The sequence below is a fragment of the Schistocerca gregaria genome, chromosome 5, assembly GCF_023897955.1.
Source record: "Schistocerca gregaria isolate iqSchGreg1 chromosome 5, iqSchGreg1.2, whole genome shotgun sequence".
Lineage (NCBI taxonomy): Eukaryota > Metazoa > Arthropoda > Insecta > Orthoptera > Acrididae > Schistocerca > Schistocerca gregaria.
The window spans coordinates 489564264-489587481 of record NC_064924.1 but is presented as its reverse complement, the minus strand read 5'-3'; the positions used below and the strand labels follow the sequence as shown (position 1 = coordinate 489587481).

At 38.1% G+C, this 23218-nt stretch overlaps 1 protein-coding gene across 4 annotated transcripts in view; it reads left to right on the top strand.

Annotated features, from left to right (window-relative positions):
* LOC126272717 (asparagine synthetase [glutamine-hydrolyzing]-like) overlaps positions 1–23218 on the top strand; it is a 230219-nt gene that overhangs the window by 32149 nt on the left and 174852 nt on the right. The window contains exon 1 of one of the 4 annotated variants that reach the window (XM_049975752.1): positions 13774–14590. The exons of 2 other annotated variants lie outside the window; for them this stretch is intronic. The gene's annotated coding sequence lies outside the window, so the exon portion shown is untranslated. Of the gene's footprint in view, positions 1–13773; positions 14591–15143; positions 15305–23218 lie in introns of those variants that run through there. One more of the 4 variants, XM_049975751.1, reaches the window with a different exon arrangement.

Below are 23218 nucleotides of genomic sequence, written 5' to 3'. Positions count from 1 at the left end.
AAGTGTAGGTGTGGAACAGAGTCAAATGCTTTTCAGAAATCAAGAAATAATGCATCCACCTGACTGCCTTGATCCAAAGCTTCAATATGTCATGTGAGAAAATTGTGAGTTGGGTTTTACATGATCATTGTTTTCGGAATCCATGTTGGTTGGCATTGAGGATTCAATCTGTTTGAGATACCTCAATATATTTGACCTCAGAATATGTGCTAACATCCTACAACAAATCGATGTGAGTGATGTTGGATGATAGTTTTGTGGATCATTTCTATTAATCCTTCTTGTAGATGGTAGTGGGCAAGTTTTTTTTTTGTTCGAGGGACCTTCTGTGATTATAGATAACAGAAGGGCTAACTCAGCTGTGAATTGGGTACAGAACCTGACAGGAAATCCACTGAGCCCTGGGCCTTTGCTCAATTTTAGCGATTTCAACTGATTCTCATCACCACTGAAACTAATACTTATTTTGCTCATGTTTCCAGTGGTATGACGATTATATTGGGGCAGCTCTCCTGGGTTTTCACTGTAAAAGAACATTTGAAAACGAAGTTAAGCATTTCAGCTTTTGCTTTGCTGCCCTCAATTTCAGTCCCTGTCAAGTTCACAAGGGTTTGGACACTAATTTTGGTGTCACTAACAGCCTCTTAGTACTCACTCACGACCTGCTAGCCATAGCCGGCCCCTGGCCACGGTCATCATCCTACCATATTGAACCAATGATTAATAAAGAGTTGTTGAGTGAACATTGTTGAGTCGGCTCTCGTTGTGCTACTGAAACCTAATAATCAACAGCTCCCACACACCCCATGTGTGGATGTGGCCACTCTGCAACCCTGGTGTCAAAATGGCGGTCAACATGCACTTGATCTCATTACAGGTGGTGTCTGTTACATCTCGATAGATAGTATTTTACAATTGAATTCGTTTAACGCTTCATGCATGGCTCTCCTTACGCCAATTTTAGCTTCGTTCATGTACGAGGGTTTAGCTACATTTAAATTTACAGTGAAGCTCTCTTTACTTTCGTATGAGTTTTCTCAATTGGCTGTTAAACAATGGCGGCCTTTCCCATTCCTGACAATGTTTCACGAAACATACCTGTCTGAAGTGTGTGGTACAATTTTTTAGTACTCTCTCCATTGATGCTCAACATTGCCAGTGTTGGAACAATAATTTTCATGTTGACACCGAAGTAATCGTATCTCTCTTACTAAGTAGAAATATCTTCCAACCTTTTCTTTACATTCCCATTTACAACCATACTCAATGCTATTCTAATGACATTATGTTCATTGATTTCCTGTCCTACGCTGAGTCGGAAAATTTGGGCCTTTTCGTGACTGGGAGATCTAATATGTTACTTTGACATGTCGATTCCCTGATTAAATACTCAAGTTAATCTTCAGATAAGCCGTTTAGAACAATTTCACTTGATTCCCTGTCCCTATTAACCACCATAATCACTTGAATCTCCCAATCTGCTAAGTTGAAATCACAAGCGAATACTATAACATGATCAGAAAATTTTCGTGAAATATTCTCTAAGTTTCCCCACATACGTTCCTCCACTAGCATCCAATGAGAGTGTTTGATCCACCTTTAGCACTTATCTTCACCCAAATTATTTTTCATTTGGGCTCTGTACTAGCCTCACCAGATATTACCGTATTTTATACAGTTATAAACGCACTTTCACCACTGGAATTCGACCTGTTTTAGCGATTTACATTCCAATCGGAATTTACGAATGTTATACTGTTTAATGAATGAGGATGGTATTCTTCCCAGTCAGGAGTTAGAGCGTCTCTTATTGGGCCTTTGGAGGTAACAATCAACATATACATGAATAATTTTATGCTCTGCCTGCACTCTTCACTTATTTAAACGGGGGACAGTGGGGGGGGGGGGGGAGGTGCGGGGGCTACAGCTCTCCATCTTATAGCGGAGGTCGTCGAGAAATCTGCATCCCAGAACGGCACAGAATCGCCTGAGCCTCTGGTTTACGCCTTCCACTCTGCTCCAATCCACAGGACTGCAATAGGTTCTAAAAACACTAGGTTTGCTTCCACCCAGCGTAAAAGAGCGGTTGTCTTCACCAAAGCAGTCAGCCGCCTCTTGAAATCGATAGGCTCTGAATCTAGGTGACAAGCATCATTACTACCAAAATGATCCACGATTTCCTGCCAGGTGCACCTAGGATGCCTCATGCCCAGTTGCTGCCGATAGAGTGTCCTCCACATGTCAGATGTAAGCCCCCTCAAGCAAACACAGTGGACATTGGCGTTGTTTCCTGACTTGCTCCGTATTTCTCTAAGGGGATCCATCATCTGCCTAGCATTGGATTTCCAATGGCAAGAAATCCAACCAACTGCCCTTAATCGTACCTTTTAGGTAGATTGAGTATGTTCAACAGTGGGCAAAACCTCAAAACGGTTTTTAAGGCATATGATGACATCTGTGCTGACAATATGTACTTTCATCTCCCCACTCCCATCCCCTTAGTGATGGGACAATCGACGGTTTTTAACAATCGATTGGTCTGTCGGCTGGTTTTTAGTTCAGTCGGTTTTTTCGGTCGATTAAAACAACCGAATGAAGCTTGTCTCTGCGACCGTCGCCTATATGAATGTTTTCTCTCACTCACCTTGTTTGAGTAATTTTACTTACATGTTTTTCAGCCATTTTGGTCGTACATGAACCATGACTAGGGTTGACAACTTTTTTAGAGACAAATAAAGTATTTTATTTCAAGGGATGTGAATGAAAAGTACAGCTCTAAAAATAAAGTATATTCAAAATGTATATGTTTACTTGCTGAAATACGAATTTCCGTACATATGGCATTAAAAATCAATTTTTTGTTGGTTTTAATGGTTTTAAAAGTTTACTATCTGGCATTGGACTGTAGATTTTGTTTGTATAAATCAATAATCACTTTAATATGTTTCTATTAGGGGATTTCTTGTCTGGCTTTTAGTCACAAATTTTGCAATTGATTTTAAACTATCTTCCTGGTAAGCTAGAGACTTGAAACTTTCTACATACTGTAGCTCAGAACTGAATGATAGTGTGCTATTAACTCACTTTCTCTTCTGGTGTGTGGCGGGGAGTAGGTACTTGGTTTTTACCACTGTTATTCCTCTGTTTCTGTTCCAGTCACGAATGTTTCGCAGTTAATTACGACTGATACTAAGCTTCCCTGTGAGCCTGATTCTCTCTCGTTTTTACATTCGCGGTCTTTTCGCGAGATATGCCTATGAGGAAGCGATGCATTGGTTGACTTGGTTGAATAGCAACTGAAATAAATCTGAAGTTTAGCAACGTTGCTCTTGTAATCTCATCAAATATTTTAAATCAGTTGAAAAGTTTCACACATACCAGACTAAAAGGCAGAAATTAACTATTTAAACAGAGAAACTTTTTAATGTAAACGGTTTTAAAATGGGCTAACAAATATCAAATAATCTCTTCTAGCCCTATACAGATTCCCAATGTCATATAGACAGTGTTGCAAATGTGTGTTCTAGAATTTTTAATATCTATGACACTACCTGTAAAACTGAAAACGTCAGGGCACATATGTAGCTTGTGACGTAATTTTCTGTGCAAAATATTTACTTTCCACACAAATAAATGACTGGATATTCAAATGATTTTGCATTTGTGGACATCATCACATATTGCCTATAAAATGGAACGCTAACTGTCGCTAAAACGAGGCAAGATTCTTCTCTTCTTCGTATTTCGTTAAGGGAACCATTACGCTCATTTTTTCATCCCCAATTAGGGCTGCAAAACATCCAGATTTTTCCGGATAGGTCCAAATTTTGAGGGCATCCTGAGGCGAGATGTAGGGATTTTTTCGTGTCTGTGGAAATTCGATTGATAGGAAATAGACTGCAATATACCTTAGTTAAAATACGTTAAAGGAGGACTGAACCACAGATTCTTTCTTCGGTTTTGATCTATAAAAAACGCAGCTGCAAGTACGCGTACACGCTCTCCTATACATATACATTATGTTCCAAAACCATCTTTACAACTTTGATCATGTACATTTTAGAAATGGGAATAGGTAGAAAGGTATGGATTACGGCATAAATTTAACATACGTCTAAACATGATTTTTTTCTTATTTTCCCATGTTTGTTATTGACTGGCCAGCCTCCAGCAGTTGTCACAATGTGTGGAGTAGTTGGTGCAGACTACACCTGACACCCAGGTCATGCGGTACCCCATTACATTTTTTTCTTCGGGCGGGACTTCCATGAACTGTGAGCTCGCATCAGAGCAGCAATACCACATTTTAAAGAGGGCATCCTAGGTCGAACATGGAGCTGGAATATTGATTAGGTAATCTGTGTGCTATAGACGTCACACACATTTGAGGTGACTATCTATCCCCCCTTTTTTCGCGACAGTCACGATTTTCCTAGCTATGTCCCGAATTTTTTTCGGAAGTAATTCCAGACAGCTATTTCTCCTGGATTTAACAATTATGAAACGATTTATCCTGAATTATATGTTATTTCCCCTGTATCAGTATGCTGTTACTGTAAGGGTTCTGTCCCAAATGAGTAATGTATGGAGCAGTAACAAAACACAATTTAATGTAGAAATTACGAAAACAACATTAGTGACTAGAGCGAATTGTGATGAAACTTGAGTTGAATGTTTTCAATGCTGTTGACATGCCGAGGAAAATTTACAGCACTGATGAATATTATATGCCTGTTTGCACTCCTTCATCTTAGAAGTTAATAATAAAATACAAATTAACGTACTTTTTATAACGAATTCAGGTGATAGTTGGCATTTATTAATTCAATTAAGACTCTTTTGCAACATCAACATTTTATTAATATGACCCGAATTTGGCTCTAGAAAATATGGTCATCTTAAGACACTGAGCACTGTTAAGTGGCTAATAGAAACTTAGGTATGTATGAACATTATACTGCAAACCGCGCTTTTCTACTTCCCCCCATTTCTGAAATACATGTGATCAAAATTGTAACAACAGTTTTGGACCGCCCTGTATTTTTCATACTTCTTTATTGAGACAATGAGAAGCCCTTGACAATGAGTAGCAACCGATAATGGGCGATCGCATACACTGCGACGTCTCCCCACCTGCCAGACAACTGAATATCTTAAATTTCATTTGACTTCTACTCACTGAGCTGCATAAAACTGATTTCATTTACATTCATATTACTTACTGCACATCAGCACTACATCTGAACCAGAACGTTTGTATAACGCGCTTTCACAAATCCTAGTCACTCTGATGTGTAATTTAGACCTGCAGGTCGGGTGGACACATGCGCCTGCTGGCGTTGTCGGCACTGAAACGCAAGCGAGAAAACATTCCACCTTTTGTGTTGCTCCTCCCCACGCAACATCGGGGGCATCTACCAACTTATCGTCTATAGAGAGTTTGTGTCTGAGAAAATAATCAGATTTAACCCAGGCGTCCGGGGTTTTCGAAGTTTTGTCTGCTGTCGGCAATGGCTGGCCGACCCCAATGATACGTAAATTAGTTACGCGTTAATGGCACCTGGAACAATGTAATCCACAACAATACATGAATCAGTTTTAAATGATGAAAAGAAATGTTACTCCATTCAGGCCATAATTAAATGTATACTGCTTATTTTAACTTCGGCATACCCCTGAGATATGTCTTCACATGGGACCACCCTCTTTCAGAATAATATAGCACTGCTTTACTTCAACGAATTAAATTACTGCAGGCTGGTTTAATCAGGAGAATTAGTGGCTAGCTGAGTCATATAAAACACTAAAGAGCGGTTTCAGTTAAGAAAATGAACACATGGTTCAACCAACAGAAAAACTACTGATTGTTTTCACTTGTAAAGAAAGAGTGAGTAATCCAGTCAGTATGCAAAGCTTCAATGGTGTCAGAGGTTTTCATTTGATTGCTATGACTGACTGCTTGCACTCATAAAAAGTAAATGAATAATAATCCAATCGACAGGTAAAAATACAGTCGACTGCTCCCACATACTCGCTTCATGAAAAAGAGGGAACAAGTAGTCGACCAACTGAACAATTGTTTTCATTCGGTTGCTCACACAGACTAACAGACTGGTTTCACTCAGAAGAACGAGTGAGTAGTCCAGACAACTGAATAAATTGTTTTCGTTCGGTTATTCCTATCACTACTGCCCCCCCCCCCCCCCCCCCTCGAGGCGGTTCGTGACTCCGTGACTGTTTGTGATTCGCTGTCCACATGACTGGCTGGGATGTCTGAATCAGAAGTTTGCCTCAGGTGTACCAAAGCCACTGCTGCCCACAGCAGTAGGATGAAGCCTGTTGACCGTGGCCAACATTGCCTCTAACTATTTATGGACAGTCGTCAATTCCCACTTCATTTACACACAGCAGGCACAGCCCCTATCCATCTTCCAACAATTTTCGCCTGGACCATAGATAACGTAATACTAACCCAAGAAGTTGCTGGCTTGCAACCTGTACCCTGCTGCTATGCTACTTCTGATTTATACTACCATCCAAAATCAGCTGACACAATGTAAATGCACTAATATTTAGCCATAAACTTAGAATAAGTTAGTATGCACTAGTAAACAAAGTAAATTACACAGACACAATTCAGTTCTTTGGAGACGCACATGAGGCAACAATTAAACTCAATCCTATGTAATAAACACAAACTGCTAGTGTGTCTGCTGGGCTGTTCAGCTGCCAATCTATGGCTGCCACTGCTGGTGAGTTTTGCTCAGAATTTAAGCAGTGACTTGGTTCAGACATGGGACTCATAATGTTTTGATTACAAATGAAAGACACTACCCCTATATGATCTGAAACAGCTCTCTAAGCCATTTTGTAAAAACTTAAAATTCATATTCTGCTACAGGCCTAAGTCAATGGTTATCTACACTATGTTCAAGTAATACACTAAACATCAGCAGTAGTTTTTTATGGAGATATGGGGAAAAGCATGGTAATATCTTCAGTTTTACCTCATTTTAGATTAACAAGCCGTTATTAAAAGATGTCACAAAATTGTCTCAATTAATGGCAGTATTTTTTGAGAGTCATTAATTTACTTGTGGGTATAACTTTGATTTTTTTTTTGCTGTGGAAAACATGAAACATCATCTCTTGATGGATTATGGCTTGAAGGAATAGGCAGTCAGAGCTCAGCAAATCAGCTGGAAACACATTCAGATAACGAATATGTAAATGTACCAATAAAATTCTTCTGGGTACATGATAAAATCATCATATGAGAAATCATCAGTCTGCCTGTAATCATCGACAAAATGTCAATAGTTTTATCATGTTATGATGTTATCACACACTCAGAAGAATGTTATTAAAATGGACTCTGGCTGTGAAAGCCTATGCTCAGATAGGTAAAAAATTATGGCATCAGTTATATGTATTGTATATACTGCAACATGTCTATGTATAGTATTGATTTATACACTTGTATGAATTATACTCATTTATAATTTTATGCTTTATATCTTAACTGTGCATTTCTGCTGAGCCATAGTCCATTAAACTATCAAATAGGACTAAATGTGGATATTGAGTATATATATAACGAAGGAGAGTATAAATAGTCATAGGTTTGCTTGGTTTACGGGAAAAATTAAAAAGACAGAACTGACATTTGAAAATAGATGCCATCTATCCCACAAAAACATCATTACAGAGGTTCAGAAACTAGTATTAATTGAGGAATCTGAGAATATACTACAGTCCGCTGTATGTCGCTGTCCAAAGGACCGTAATGACAAGATTAGACTTATTAGTATGTGCACAGAGAAATTTAAGCAGTCAGTCTTCCTGTACTTCATAAGAGCACAGGACACAAAAACCTTAAAATTTGGAATAATGGGAAATATCTTCTGTTACGCACTTCACCGTGATTTTTAAAGTATATGTAGATTTTCATACTAATTACTAACTAACTACAGGTCGATTCTTACTAGACGTTGAATAGTGCAACAGATAGTAAAAAATTCTACAAAGCAATTCAAAAGGATATCAGTGCAACAGAATGGAACGTCAGTTCAAGTACGTCAAGACTATTTTGGAAATGCTTGGTGTTGATATTGGTAGGGGTGAGTGATGTTGTCTGCTAACATCAGAAATAATGTAAAATATCGCTGCACTCGTTCATATTACAGTAGTGGATTTTGTGTCTTTGTGTCTTCTTAACCTATATATTTTTTGCTTTGATATGGCACATTGTGGAAATTGTTTGAGGATTTTCCTACTAGTGTCCTTCGCCAAAAAAACTAAATATTTGGGAGTGACAAAGATTTATGTTTTACAGTATCTGAACAGAAAAGAAGTCTACAATTTATCTAAATGAAAGAAACAATTTTCATTAAAAATCGTTTTAACAGTGAAAATGTTAGTTTTGTAGATGAACGATAATAGAGTTTTCCGACGTTTTCTGAAAAAAACGAACAATAGCATAAAAAGTAAGAAGGTTCTGTTTATTGCCTGCTGAATATTATTTGATTTTTTTTAAGCCAACAGATGTTGTTTTCAAATGTTTGGTTGACACTTTTCCTATTCTTTCACTGCTCAGCAGCTCAGGAAATTACATTTATTTATTTCTCCATATAATTCTTCTTTCCATTAGGGCTACATATACCACACACAATAAGTTGTTTAGAAATCCTTTTTATATGTTGATTTTACTACTTATCAGTACACCATATGTCATTTGAACGTTTATAACAAATTGTGTACCACATAATGTACAGTTACAAATATGAGTGAGAACTGGTTTAATATATCATACAGCGAGAACTTATTTGTGCAATTAAATGGACTGGTTACACATTTGAGACATGAGGTACCATAAAGTGGGGACATGTGAATCATATGTGTTAAAGTGAAACACATATGTACGGCTTGACTAAATCAGTACTATATGCGTCACATGTGAGAAGAAATCATTTTCGTGATATTCGAAGAAAGTATAGATATATTTTATCAATAATGGTTTTATAAATACACTTTTTTATAATTCTACATTTATTGAAAGAACAGCACTGCGCATACAAAACTGTGGCAATAATTGAAGAAATACTATTGTACATGTAAACTGTACTCATGTAACTATGCAGTAACCTAAAGTAGTAAATTTTGGTTTCATAGTTCTTCAGCTGGAAGTTAAAAATGATGTTTTCATGAATTACAGAATTAACTGGGCCATGCCACAGACATATGAACATAGGAGAAGAGAAACTGTGATGCAAAATATCGTTATGACACTGTGACAAACTTAGAAGTAATCTTATTTAGGAATTCGCTGAGTGAAAAGGAAAGGGAGATTACTTTGTTACTTTGTATTTCCAGATGTGTCAGACATTCACACAATTTCGAAAGATTATGTCCTGACAAATATTTATGTGAAAGATGTCTCAAGGGGTTGAAGGTAGTACAGAATAGCAGAGTTGGTTTCTTTTGTAGTTCAGTATTTCATTAAATTCTGTTGATTGTTATAACCTATTAAAAACAGATTTTCACAGGTGTTTTAATTGTATTACTGTCTTTTGTTTCCTATCACATTAATGATAATAAGCATATGCTAAAGAAGATTTCCAATATAATAATGCAAGTACTTTTTTATAGTTCTGGACTTGTTCAGCTTCCATTACTAAATTTTTTTTTATTAAACCCAGTTGTTAGCTGTAATGATAATTCCCTATTTTAAAAATCACTACAGTGATCCACTGTATTTCAACAATTGGGTAAAATGATTACAGACTTATAAATTACAGATGATACTATTTACTCCACAGTATACAGTAAAGTGCACCATTGTTTTCAAATTATTTGTGCTTAGAACTTTCAGGCCATAATTTTAACTTAAATAAATACGTGCAGAATATTACAGTCACTTCTTTCAAATTTTGTCACCTTGATAATCCCCATAAAAATAAAAATTTAGGATGATTACAATGTTAATCATCAGGCATTTAAAATATTTTGATATTACTGGATTTGTCAACATGTAAAGTATGGTTAATACAATTAATAGTACGTCTTTGTGAGTCAGTGTAAGTGGATTACAAAGTAGAATATCATTCAGGTTATTAGTACACTTACTAACACCTACACAGAGGAAAAGAATTAAACACCAAAAAGGACTCGTGTGACATAAAAGAAAGTTGGCAGACATGTTTCTTTGTAGTACCACTATGAGGTCGCAAATCATGTTTAATTTAAATACATGCTCAAATGGTCCTGACCGTTAGTTACCTTTGGGATCTGTCAAAGGGAGTTGATGTAAGTCAAGAATGCCTTAAGGCTACAAAGACGCCTTACTTTAAATGAGTTCATGTAATTGGCCTTCAAAAAACTGCATGTTCCTTCAGCAATATTGCAGAAAAACCTGACAGGAATGTAGCCACTGTATATGATTAATGGCAGCAGCAGCCATCTGAATCTGCGATCACAAGAAGTCTAGATTCTGGACAGCCACGTGGCACTACTGACAGGGAAGACCATTGTATTCGGTGTATGTCTCTGATGCATAAAGCTGCATCTGCAGCAGGAATTTGAGCAGAGCTTGCACCACAGTGATGCAACAAACTGTTACAAACCAGTTGCCTAAAGGATAACTCCGACCCAGACACCATGTAGAATGCGTTCCACTGACACCAAACCACTGCCATTTGGGACTTCAGCATTGTCAAACGAAAGCTCATTGGAAGGCAGAGTGGAGGTATGTTGTGATTTCGGATGAAAGCTAGTTCTGCTTCGGTGCTAGTGATGGCCATGTGTTTGTTAGAAGGAGGCCAGTTGAGGGCCTGCAACCAACCTGGCTGCATTCTAGACACTCTGGACCTAAAGCTGGAGTTATCTTATGAGGTGTGATTTCATATGGCAGCCGGAGTATTTTCATGGTTGTCCCATAAAACTGACTGCAAATTTAAATTTGTATGTGAGTCTGGTGATTCGACCTGTTGTGCTACCATTCATGAACAGCATTCCAGAGAGCGTTTTCCAACAGGACAATGCTCACCCATATAAAACTGTTGTAACCCAACATGCTCTACAGAGTGTCGACATGTGACTTTGGCCTGCTAGACAACCACATCTGTTTTCAATTGAGCACATTGCAACATCATCAAACAACAACTCCAGTGTCATCCCTGTATTGAACAACAATGAGCAAAAGGCATGGAACTCTATCCCACAAAATGACATCTAGCACATGTAAAACGCAATGCATGCACGTTTGCATGCTTGCATTCAACATTATTAATGCACCAGCATTTCATATTTACAATTGCTTATCTTGTGCTTACATTAACCTGTGATCTTGCAATGTTAATCGCTTAAATATGTTCCCTAGACAAAAGTATTCCCAAAGTTTCATTACTCTCCATTAATCATTAATTATTTTTCGGTGTTGCTATTTTATTTCCATTGGTGTCACTTCCAATTGGACAAGGGCTGTGTTTCAGCAGACTGGTTGGGAAACACCACAACATAATCTGTACAGCTCAGATCTTTCATTGTGTGATTTTCACATCTGTGGCGACCTGAAGAATGACATGCTTGGATGTCAGTTTTAGTCAGATGAGAAGATGCATGACTGGGTGCAGTTGTGTGTACGTTAGCAGTTGAGCTGTTTTACAAAACAGAAAATGAACGTCTCGTCTCACTGTGGGATAACTATCTTAACACATGTGGTGATTACTTTTGAATGGAATCAGGTGATGGTTCTGTTGTGGTAGGTGTTAGGTTTCCATTTGACTGCCCCTCATAAATGCTTAATTACAATGGTTTGTTGATTACATACATTTATTTGTCATCACTTATTACTTTATGAAGTAACATAGGATACTAGTGCACTTATTTACATGTGTACAACTTCATATATCTAATTGTATGATTATTATTTTAGAGAATATGTTGACTATTCAAAGCACAGTTCCTGAAAATCTCTCGCTATGAACTCATTTACTTGTACAATCCAAGCTCTTTTAGAGAAGTTTCTAAAACTTTATTAAAATTTTGCAGGGTAGTCAAGTGGGCTGTTTGTGGTTATGTGTTGAACAATTTCAGGTGCAGGTACTTATGACTATTGTGTATGTGACAGTCTTCAGTATGGTAAATCTTTCATGTGGCTATGTTTTGTATTGTGGAAATCAAAATTATTTCTTGGTCTATGTTTGTTTAAATTTTCTGTGACATAAATAAGGAAACTATAGATATTAAACCTGGAGACTGTTATTATGTTAAGTGATCTGAACTGACCTCTCCATGTCTCTCTAGGAAGCAAATCTATAATACATCTAATGGCTTTCTTCTGCCATTGGAAAATATAAGTAGACTCTGGTGCATTTCCTAACATCAGTATTCTATAGAGCTGCTGTGAGTGAAATAATGCATTAAAAGAGTATAGTAAAAGGTTCTTACTGACATTTTGTCTTAATGTTTGTAAGAAACATAGTATTCTTGCTACTCAGAGTTTGCTGCACAAATAAGAAACGTATAAATCACATGGCAGTTTTTTATCTATCACAAATCTGAGTAATTTCACATTCTTATTCAAAGATTTCGTTGCTTTGAGATTGTTGTGTTTCCATCTAAATGCTTGTTGGCCATACACCAGTGATTAGTCATCTCACTTATTTCTCTGTTGCAATTTTGAATATTTTGTAAGTTTTCACTTGTTGTTATTCGTGAAACATTTTTGGCATAAAATACATTCTTATATAGTAAATGACCTGAGAAGTCATTTATATAAACAATGAAGAGAAACGTTTCAAGAACTGACCCCTGTGGTATTCCACTTTTATTTTCAACAATTGTGATATCTGATTATTTGTATATACCTGCTGCAGCCTGTCACATAGGTAGGTTCTAAATAAACTTGATGATTTGTCTCTTATGCTATAGTGAGCTAATATAGTCATTTGTAATACCAAGTAAAACTCATTGCTCAAGTCTATAAGTGCAGCACATACAGAATGAGATTTTCACTCTGCAGCGGAGTGTGCACTGACATGAAACTTCCTGACAGATTAAAACTGTGTGCTGGACCGAGACTCGAACTTGGGACTTTTGACTTTCTTGGACAAGTGCTCCACCATCTGAACTGCCCAAGCACGACTTACGACCCGTCCTCACAGCTTCAAATCTGCCAGTATCTCGTCTCCTACCTTCCAAACTCCACAGAAGCTCTTCTGCGAACCTTGCAGAACCAGCACTCCTGGAAGAAAGGTCCCAAGTGCGAGTCTCGGTCTGGCACACAGTTTTAATCTGTCAGGAAGTTTCACAGCACATGCAGTTTGTCTCTCTCATATATAACATCTAACATTGTTTTTACTTTTGTCTGATTTGTTCCAAAGGCAAACTGGTTTGCATTCAGTAACCTGTTATTTACAAATTCGTCATATTTTTGTTTATGTTTATGGCTTCCTATAATTTTTAATAGAATTGTAAATATTAAAATACGTCTGTGGTTATCAGGTTTTTATACTATTTGCCCCATTTTATGGCGCTATGAGATTGAATAAAAGCAGTTTTTTTCAGTATGTAGAGTGGCACAGGCTTTTAGTTCAGTTCAAGAAGATACTTTATATTTCCTGATAATAATCTGTTGTTCAATTTTGTTCCGGCGTAATATAGACCTTTTTGGCACAATGTATTTTCGCAATGGATGACTAGTATGACACTGTTTGACAGTGACAAAATTTGTTATATATTTTGCTTGAAATGTTAATGGAGTAAGCCAACGCCATCTAGGTGGAGTTGACTAAGCGACGTTCGGTTGAGGTTTCGTCTCGTGTGACCGCACGATGCCACACCTGACACCTCCGTCTGAGGTCGGTGTGTGATTTAGAGTGATGATGCACAATTCGAAGCTGAGTGTTTCTCGAGAACAGCGAATAGGCACTAGTCGTTCATCCGAAATTACTCAACGGTGCGTCGTTAAATGACGGCAATTAATCTGCCGTGTACAGTAGGCGGTATGATGGATGTATCAGCAACTCTAAGAATAACGAATTTGGACCCACATGAAACGACATGTGTCTCATAGTGTCTATCGTAGTGGCCGTTTGTAAACAGTTTTCATAGTTATCAAAATGCAATATGCGGTATATAAGCCAGTAGAGTACGTATTATATTTCGGGAATAATGTTTACATTCATGTTTTAACACAGCGACGTACCGAGAAACCAGCATCCTTTAATCAGTTGCCTTCATCGAAGCGCAATGTGTAATGTTTGGATTACTTTATTGCAGCGTAATGAGGGCGAGGTAGTATAGACTGTGATAATATTCCGTTCGATGTTTTACGTTTTGTTGAATGACGCAACAAACAGTTTCGTAATTATAATTTTATAGGAACGAATAAAATGCAGTTATCTGTTGTACAACGTTTCAAATTGATGCTATGCGCTTAAAAAGTTTGCCCTTACAGTCTGTTACCGAGGCTCATATTTATTGTACTTGTGGCTGATGTCATACGCAGTCGAGCGAGCGTCAGCTTCGTGGCGGGACAGACAGAATTAACCGCGTTGCCGGTCAGGTGCCACAGGTTGTCGTCTGCTAGGTGAGTTAAAACAGGACCACAGCTGGTTTAGTCCGATTACTCGTTCGATATCCCGAAAACAGTGAGAGAGAAACTTGTCAAATCTTACTACCTGTAAAAATGCAGCATTCGTACGTGAAAACAGTATTTGATATTTGCAATGACGTTTCGTGCAGCCTGACATTTCGAAAAGGTTAAAAATTCAGCAGTCTCATTTTGCAGAGCAGCTCTTTGTGATATGAAATACCGTTTTCCTTGAGTAATTTTCCCATAGCATGCGCCATGCAGTAGGAGACTGGACAGCGGTTAGGTCTCTGAGAAATTATCGAGTTTGTTAGTAAGGTACGGGTATTTTTCTGTTGTCATCCGTAAGCGACAGGAGGCTGCTCATGGTATGATAACCAGCTGAGTTTATATGATGTTGAAAGTGTGTGGTGAACTCTGCAAATCCCAGAAATCCAAAGAATTAATATTTTCCTCTGCTCACAGAACAATACTGCCTCCTGTTTCCTGCACTCTCAATTTCTTGGCAAATTCATCATTAATTTTTAATTCTGAATCATTCACAGAGCCAAGCAACACCCAGAGGAATGAGTTTTTTTTATACGCAGAAAGAAAGAGACTACCTCAATAGTGCACCCCTACACTGTTTTTATGGACTCAATCTTGTCAGTTTTAGCAGCAATAATTGGGATGATTGTTTTCTATCTGTAGCTCTTGGAAAATTATATATAGGTAATGAACTATTTCTTTATTATTTTTTTTACTTACAAATGATTTTGTCGCAGTAGAAAAGGTGTTGATTTCCCAAAGACATAAGGAGACTTTTCCAGGGCCTGGGCAGTCTTATTTCCTCATTTATTAATACCACTCTTCATAATATGTGCCAATCTTCCTTTTAGTTCTGGAAGCAATCCTAAACTACTCCTTCACTTCACAGGACATTGCAATGGATGAAACTGTTCGTGTATTGTGGTGAGAGACTTTGATGTGATTCAGCTCTGCGAGTAAGATTCATAATTGTTCTGAGGCATTTATGGTAGCAGGAGAATGTTGTGTTTGTTGAAATGTGTAAAATCCATTACTAGAGTAGCTGTCTGAAAGTGACTCATTGGCAACACTGATGTTAATACGGAAGATTATTAAACAGAATCTGTTATTATGAACTGTGTTTTATAAAATTTATTTGCAAATGGATTACATCTACAGTCCCCCATCCAGATTTTACATGGCTGCAAAGGTGTACTTGAAGCAGTAAGAGTTAAGAGTACTGAGGTCTAAGACATCTGTGCTGTAAATAATTTTTAAAATTGGTAGCAGGTAGGTTGAGGAAATTTCCCATTTTTGGCCACTTAAGCTTGATAGGAAGACCTGCGAAGATTTTAAGCAATATGTGGAATAGTAAAATGTAACTTAAAAGTTAAAGACTATTTTAGAAATCATAAGATGATTCATAGTGTTGTGAACAGGTAAGCATTTCATAAGAGAAAAGAAACTGTGTCAACATCTGTACACATAATCTACAAACCACAGTGAAGTGTATGGCAGAGGGTACTTGTTCTGCACATGTTAGGTTTCTTTCAATTTCATATGAAGGATGGGAAGACTGGCTGCTTATAATTAGTTTAATGTTGACTTGATGGCTCATAAGAGTGATACACGATGAACTGAAGAATAGCCTATTTCTAAATTAGTTTCTTAATATTGGTTCCTGTAACTTTGTGAATAGTCTTTCACAGTATAATTGTCATTTATCTTCAAATGTTTGACGCACCAGGTTTTTCATCATATTTGAGATTCTCCTGTGTTAAACCTACCTGGGACCATTTGTGCTGGCCTTCCTTGGATTTGGTCAGTATCCTCCCTTAGTCCTATTTTGTTCTGACATGCGTGGATGATCCAAGCTTGTCTGTTTGAAATGCTAACATATTCTAAGAGTTTTTGAAATAACCCATAAGTTAACTTTTGCTGAGGTGCTTGTGTGGCATAATCAGCAAAATGCACAATTTCGCTAATTGCTGCACAAAAACAATTGTTTCTGTGTTGTCACCATTTTTGTACAAACAAAGCAATAGCACCAATGTGACTGAATTGAACTTCTACACAAACTGTCCAAAACTTTCAATTTTGCTCTCTGCAAGAGCACTGGAGTTGTTTCTATCTTTTGAAATTTGTGAGAGGTAAATTCATGAAATGTGTTCCATTTCCAAAGAGCCTAGCTATATAGAAAATGGACAGTTTAGTACTGACTGAATAAAGGAGATACTATGCAGATGACAGGCACTTCAGAAAGGGTGAGTAGCTGTTAAACTCTGGACCAAATACATCAAGCAGATAGCAAAAAAATGTGCATACCTCAGGCACACAGATACCAACTCTTACACCAGTGCAGATTGACTGGGACTCAAAGATGGGTAGCTAAAGTAACACCGGAACTTGTGGGGCACGTAGGTGTGGACATGAAATATCTATTGTAGTACTTTTATTTTGTGAACTGACATTTTCCAGCACAAAATGTGTCCTTAATAAATGTGATATACAATATAATGAGATGTTATGCAATATTTGGCAGTTTTTTTTTTCAAGTAGTGAAAAGAATTAGTTTGATTACTCAGCATTCCGCTTGACATTGATTGAGAGAGTTGTTGGATGTCATCTTGAGAGATATCGTGCCAAATTCTGTCCAACTGGTACATTGTGTCAAAGTCCTGCCCGTAATGCTCCAAATGTTTTTAATGTGGGAGATATCTGGTGACCTTTCTGGCCAAAGTAGTGTTTGGTGACTACAGAGGCAAGCAACAGAAACTGTCACCGTGTGCATGCTGGAATTATCTTATAGAAATGCAAGCCCAGGATAGCTTTCCATGAAGGGCAATAAAATGGAGCGTAGAATATCATCGCTGTACCACTGTGCTATAAGGGTACTGTGGATGGTAACCAGAGGGGTTCTGCACCCTAGATCATCACTACTGGTTGTCGGCCCTATGACGGACAACAGTTGGCTTGATATCCCACTGCTGTTTGGGGTGTCTCCAGACACAACTTCAGCTTGGAATCTCATTTGACTGGAGTAGAATTGTCTTCAGTGATGAGTTGTTCTTCAAACTGAGCCCCTATGGCCAGCAAAGATTTATCATTCTATCATATAGTGTTGGTTACCTGCCTGACTCTCACCATACGGATTGACAACCAGGAGTGATGGTTGGGGTGCCGTTTCCAGTTTGGTTGTTGTCTGCAGCACACTTACAGCATAACAGTATGTATGTTGATGATATTCTGCACACCATTTTCTTGCCCTTTGTGGCAAGCCATCCTGGGCTTCTGTTTCAGCAAGATAATGCCTGCTTGCACACGACAAGACTTCTTACTGCTTGTCTTCGATCTTAGCAAAACTCCATATTGGCCAGTAACATCACCAAATCTCTCCCCAATTCAGAACATTTGGAGCAGCTTGGGATTTTGGCGATCTAACCCGTAAGTTGGGTATAATTTGACACAATATCCCTCATTGGAACATCCAACGCCATAACAATCAATGCTAAGCAGAATAATGCTTGCATAAGAACAAGAGGTGGACCACTGTGTCATTGACTTCATCAGTTTGTGAAACACTTTCTTTTGAATAAATCATCCAGTTTTTCTGAACTTGTCATCATTTGCTTCCTGTACATGTACATCACATATACCAATTTCGATCTCATTTGCATAATTCCTTTGTAATGTGTTCTTTTTTTTTTTTTTAGATTGTATTTTTGTTTATTGCTGTGTGAGACACATACTGTAGATATGTGGTGTCTCTGCAGTGCCTCTGGCTGACTCTGACAACTAATCTGTTACAGTACTATAAGAAACAGCTCACTAACCACAAAAAGAAGGTTCTGCAGTATGTGGATTACAACTCCAGAAGACTAGAATGGAAGCAAGCAGTTGTATTGCTGTATTTTTCTGTGTGAAGATGGATCCTTCTTAAAGATTATTTATGGAGCTCCATCTGATCATTGTGTGTTTCATCTGGACCTCAATTTCAAACAAGTTAATGACAATATAAACAACAAGAATTCAAAAATTTAATGTACTGGTGGTATGCTTGGTAGAGCAAATAATGAGTAGAAAGTAATACAGGCTCAACTGATACTCCACAGAACAGCTGACTAGTAATAGACGTTTAGTTCTGGAAGTCACTGTTGGTATAAGTGAAAAGTGATGTAAAAACAGTAACATTATCTAACAAGTGCAAACACAGCAGAGATAAACACATGAGAAGCCCACATGGTTTATAAGCATGCTGGATCTACGTTTACATATACCAGTATACTCCGCAAAGTACTGTACACTGTGTACTCCCAGGATGACCTCTTCTACCTGGCAGACAGTTCCTAGTTCCTTCCATATTTACAAAGTTCACATTTGATTCATTTCACTCCTGTGGCACTATTTCCCCGAGAGGTGTCTGGATGCATTTACCTTTGTGTGGAGTCACTGTAAAGACACCTCTAAGGAAATGGAGACTACTGCACAAGGGTGTAAAATGGTAAAATGAAGCATAGGACTAGCTAGCTAGAGAGAGAGAGAGAGAGAGAGAGAGAGAGAGAGAGAGAGAGAGAGAGAGAGATATGGGGAGGCTGAATGAAATGCCTTTGGCTGTCAAGAGAGCAATGCGTGAAGCCTTCAATGACTACTGTAGCAGAATATCGTCAAATGATCTTTCACAAAACCCAAAGAAATTCTGGTCATATGTAAAGGCTTTAAGTGTCACAAAAATACTTCTTCATATTACTCATTGTTCTAATCTTCCTCATGATAATCATCCTCTTCTTCTTCACCATCAACATACTCCTCATCATAATCATCTTATTTTTCTTCTACTTCCCCACTATCTTCACAAGAACTGAAATGAGAGTTGCAAAGCAAAAGCTGAAATGCTGAATCCGGTTTTGAAATATTTATTTACAAAGAAAAAACCAGGAGAATTTCACCAATTTAATCCTCACACCACTGGAAAGATGAGTGAAATAAGTATTAGTGTCAATGGTATTAAGAAACAGTTGAAACTGTTAAGCTCCAGGACCTTATGTAATCCCCTCCAGATTCAGTACTGAATTTGCGACTGAGTTAGCTACTCTTCTAACTATAATCTGTTGTAGATACCCACAAACAAAAAACCGTGCCAGTGATTAGCAGAAAGCACAGATCACACCTGTGTATGAGAAGTGTAGCTGAAGTCCATTGTTGACATCAATTTGCTGTAGAATCTTGGAACCTATTCTGAACTCAAACACAATGGGGGTGCCTCAAACAGAAAAACCTCCTCTATGCTAAGCAGCACAGATTCTAAAAATGTCAATCATGTGAAAACCAACTCACATTTTTCTCACTTGACATACAAGAGCTTTAAATGGAGGCAGGTAGATGCAGTATTTCTTCATTTCCGAAAAGCATTTGACTCGGTACTGCAACTATGTTTTTGTCAAAAGTATGATCATATGGGACATCAAGTGAAATCTGTGACTGAATTGAGGACCTTTTCATAGGGAGGATGCAGGACGTTATCTTGGATGAAGAATCATCACCAGATAAAGAAGTAACTTTTTGTGTGTGCCAGGGAGTGTGTTGGGATCCTTGCTGTTCATTTTGTATGTTACTGACCTTGTGGATAATATTAATAGTAACTGTAATGAAGTACTGTCTGAAAGAGGTAGCATAAATATTCAGCCAGATCTTGATAAGATTTCAAAGTGGTGCAGAGAGTGGCAACTTGCTTTAAATGTTCATAAATGTAAAGTTTATCCTTCAAAAAATGAAAAAATATAGTATCCTATGACTATAATAACAATGAGTCACTGTTGTAATCGGCCAACTCACACAAATATCTGGGTGTACCTCTTTCGTAGAGATATAAAATGGAATACTTACGTAGGCTTAGTTGTGGGTAAAAGAGGTGGTAGACTTAAGTTTATAGGTAGAATACTTGGAAAGTACAATCAGTCTATAAGGGAAACTAGTTACAAATTGCTTGTGCCCATTTTAGAAAATAGCTCAAGTGTGTGCGACTTGTACTAAATAGGACTACTGAACATATACTGAGAAGGGCAGTGCGAGTGGTCACAGGTTTGTTTGACCAATGGGATAGTGTCACAGAGATGCCAAAGATACTGAAAGGACAGACGCTTGGAGACAGATGTAATGTGTCCCGAGAAAGTCTATACAACCCCCTGTGTATTGCTCACATAGGGATTGTGAAGACGAGGTTAAAATAATTACAGCATACACAGAGGTATTCAGTCATTCTTCCCCCTCTAGATACATGAATGGAATGAGAAGAAACCCTGATAACCAGTGCAATGGGATGTACCTTCTGCCATGCACTTCATGGTGTGGAGTGTAGATGAAGAGGTAGATGCAGATACTCCAAGGAGAATCAACATCACCAGCTCGCATTTGTTCTTGGCATACATGTCCAGTCCTTGGCATGATGGTCTCAGGTGCCACTGCATAAGTGACATTTCCGTTTGACATAATTGGTAATTTGGACAGCAGGCGTTACATTTCTGGTGTGTTAAGGATGATGGCTGAACCCCATCTTCAAGGTGTCCGTGATGTTATCTTTCAACTAGGTAATATAAGACTGCATGTTGTCATGCTGTGCTGATGTACCTCAATACAGAGGGCATTAGACTGTTGCTCTGGCAGCCTGTCCACGAGATCTCCCAACCATAGAGAACATCTGATCAGAGGTTGCTGACAAACTGGCATGCCATCACTCAGCAGCCACCAAAATTGACCAACTCGAGCATAGAATTGGAGGAGGACAGAATGACATACCCATAGCTTTTGTTCAAGCCCAGTTTGATTCAATGACAGCCATTTTTGAGTCATTCTTGCTGTCAGACGTGGCAGCACAGTGTACTACATTACACGCCCTGTATTCCTTCAAATCACCCACAAGTTTAAACATGTACTTTTCCTACTATACTGCAGTTATTTGGTATCCTTTGTTAGTGCCACAATTTCAGTGACATGCAGTCTAAAGGTGTGCTCAGTTTATCTATTTTTAATAAAAAACTTATAAAGCCACTTCCCCACCTATTGTTTTACATTTTCCGGTCATTGATGGTCAGAACTTTCTGCTGGGATCTTAATTTGTACTACAGGAGGGGTCAAGATATTGAGAGGTGCTTCTAAGCAGAAGATACTGGCCTTCATAAAACAAAGGAAGGAACAAACTTAAGCACAGCAACTGAGTCCATTATTACCATTAATATGTCTTATTCTCCAGATTCTTCAGACACCCTCACTGAAGATAGTATGTCCACATCTAGCTCCATTCTTATTAGAATACAATCCCAAGTGAAAGGTGTCCAAATGAAGCCTTGGCCCAGAGAACTGGATTTGAAATCTCCGATCAGCTGTATTAAAGAAAGAAAGTATAAATAATTAATGGACCAATCACTGCAGTGATCAATCCTGCTGTTGATTCAACCATTTCTGAACTTTCAGTAACCTTAGAAGGCACCCTCTTCTCGTAATGATGAAAGCAAGTCAGCTTTCAGTAACCTTAGAAGGCACCCTCTTCTCGTAATGATGAAAGCAAGTCAGAAGTGAGAGACAGGCAAGTCGCACAAGGAAAATTAGATTCAAGTTTTTGTAGAATATACTGTAGCAATTAAAAGAGTGACAGATTAATTCATCTACACTATTAATGAGAATAACAAATGATTGCTCTAGTACTTGATTCACATTTATTATTCTGCATAATACCCACAAGTATGATCATTTAATAGAAAGGTTTTTAGCTGTAGGGGAGTTCACGCTTTGAATATTATGTTGAGAAATGGCACTCAGATCGAGGTAGTCACGAGAACGGCGGAGTACTTCTTGACCATCACATATACAATCTGTCAAAACCCTGCATTCCATTCTTGATGGGATATAATTAGGAGAAGGGGACTAAAGTTTGATTCTGGTAACCATCCATTTCCATATGGGGAATGAAATCCACCTTGCTTGTAACATATGGTAGGGCTCCTGGAGCAGATGTAAATCCATTTAGGAGAGTGAGGGACTTGTGTCTAGTAATTTATTAATCAATTGTACTTGGATGGTGCATCTACAAAACTGTGAAAAATGGTTATCGTCATCTCACTCACCAAACAGGGGATGGATGACATGGCAACATCTACTTGTACCATTGTTGTTTTTGTTGTTGTTATTGTGGTGGTGGTGGTGGTGGTGGTGGTGGTGGTGGTGGTGGTCTTCAGTCTAGAGACTGGTCTAATGCAGCTCTCCATGTTCCTCTATCCTGTGCAAACTCCTTCATCTCTCAGTACCTACTTCAACCTACATCCTTCTGAATCTGCTTAGTGTATTCATCTCTTGGGGTCCCTCTATGATTCTTACCCTCCACACTGCTCTCCAATACTAAATTGGTGATCCCTTGATGCCTCAGAACATGTCCTACTAACTGATCCCTTCTTGTAGTCAAGTTGTGCCACAAATTTCTCATCTGCCCAATTCTATTCAATACCTCCTCAATAATTATGTGATCTACTCATCTAATCTTCAGCACTCTTCTGTAGCACCACACTTTGAAAGCTTCTATTCTCTTCTTGTCTAAACTATTTATTGTCCATGTTTCACTTCCATACATGG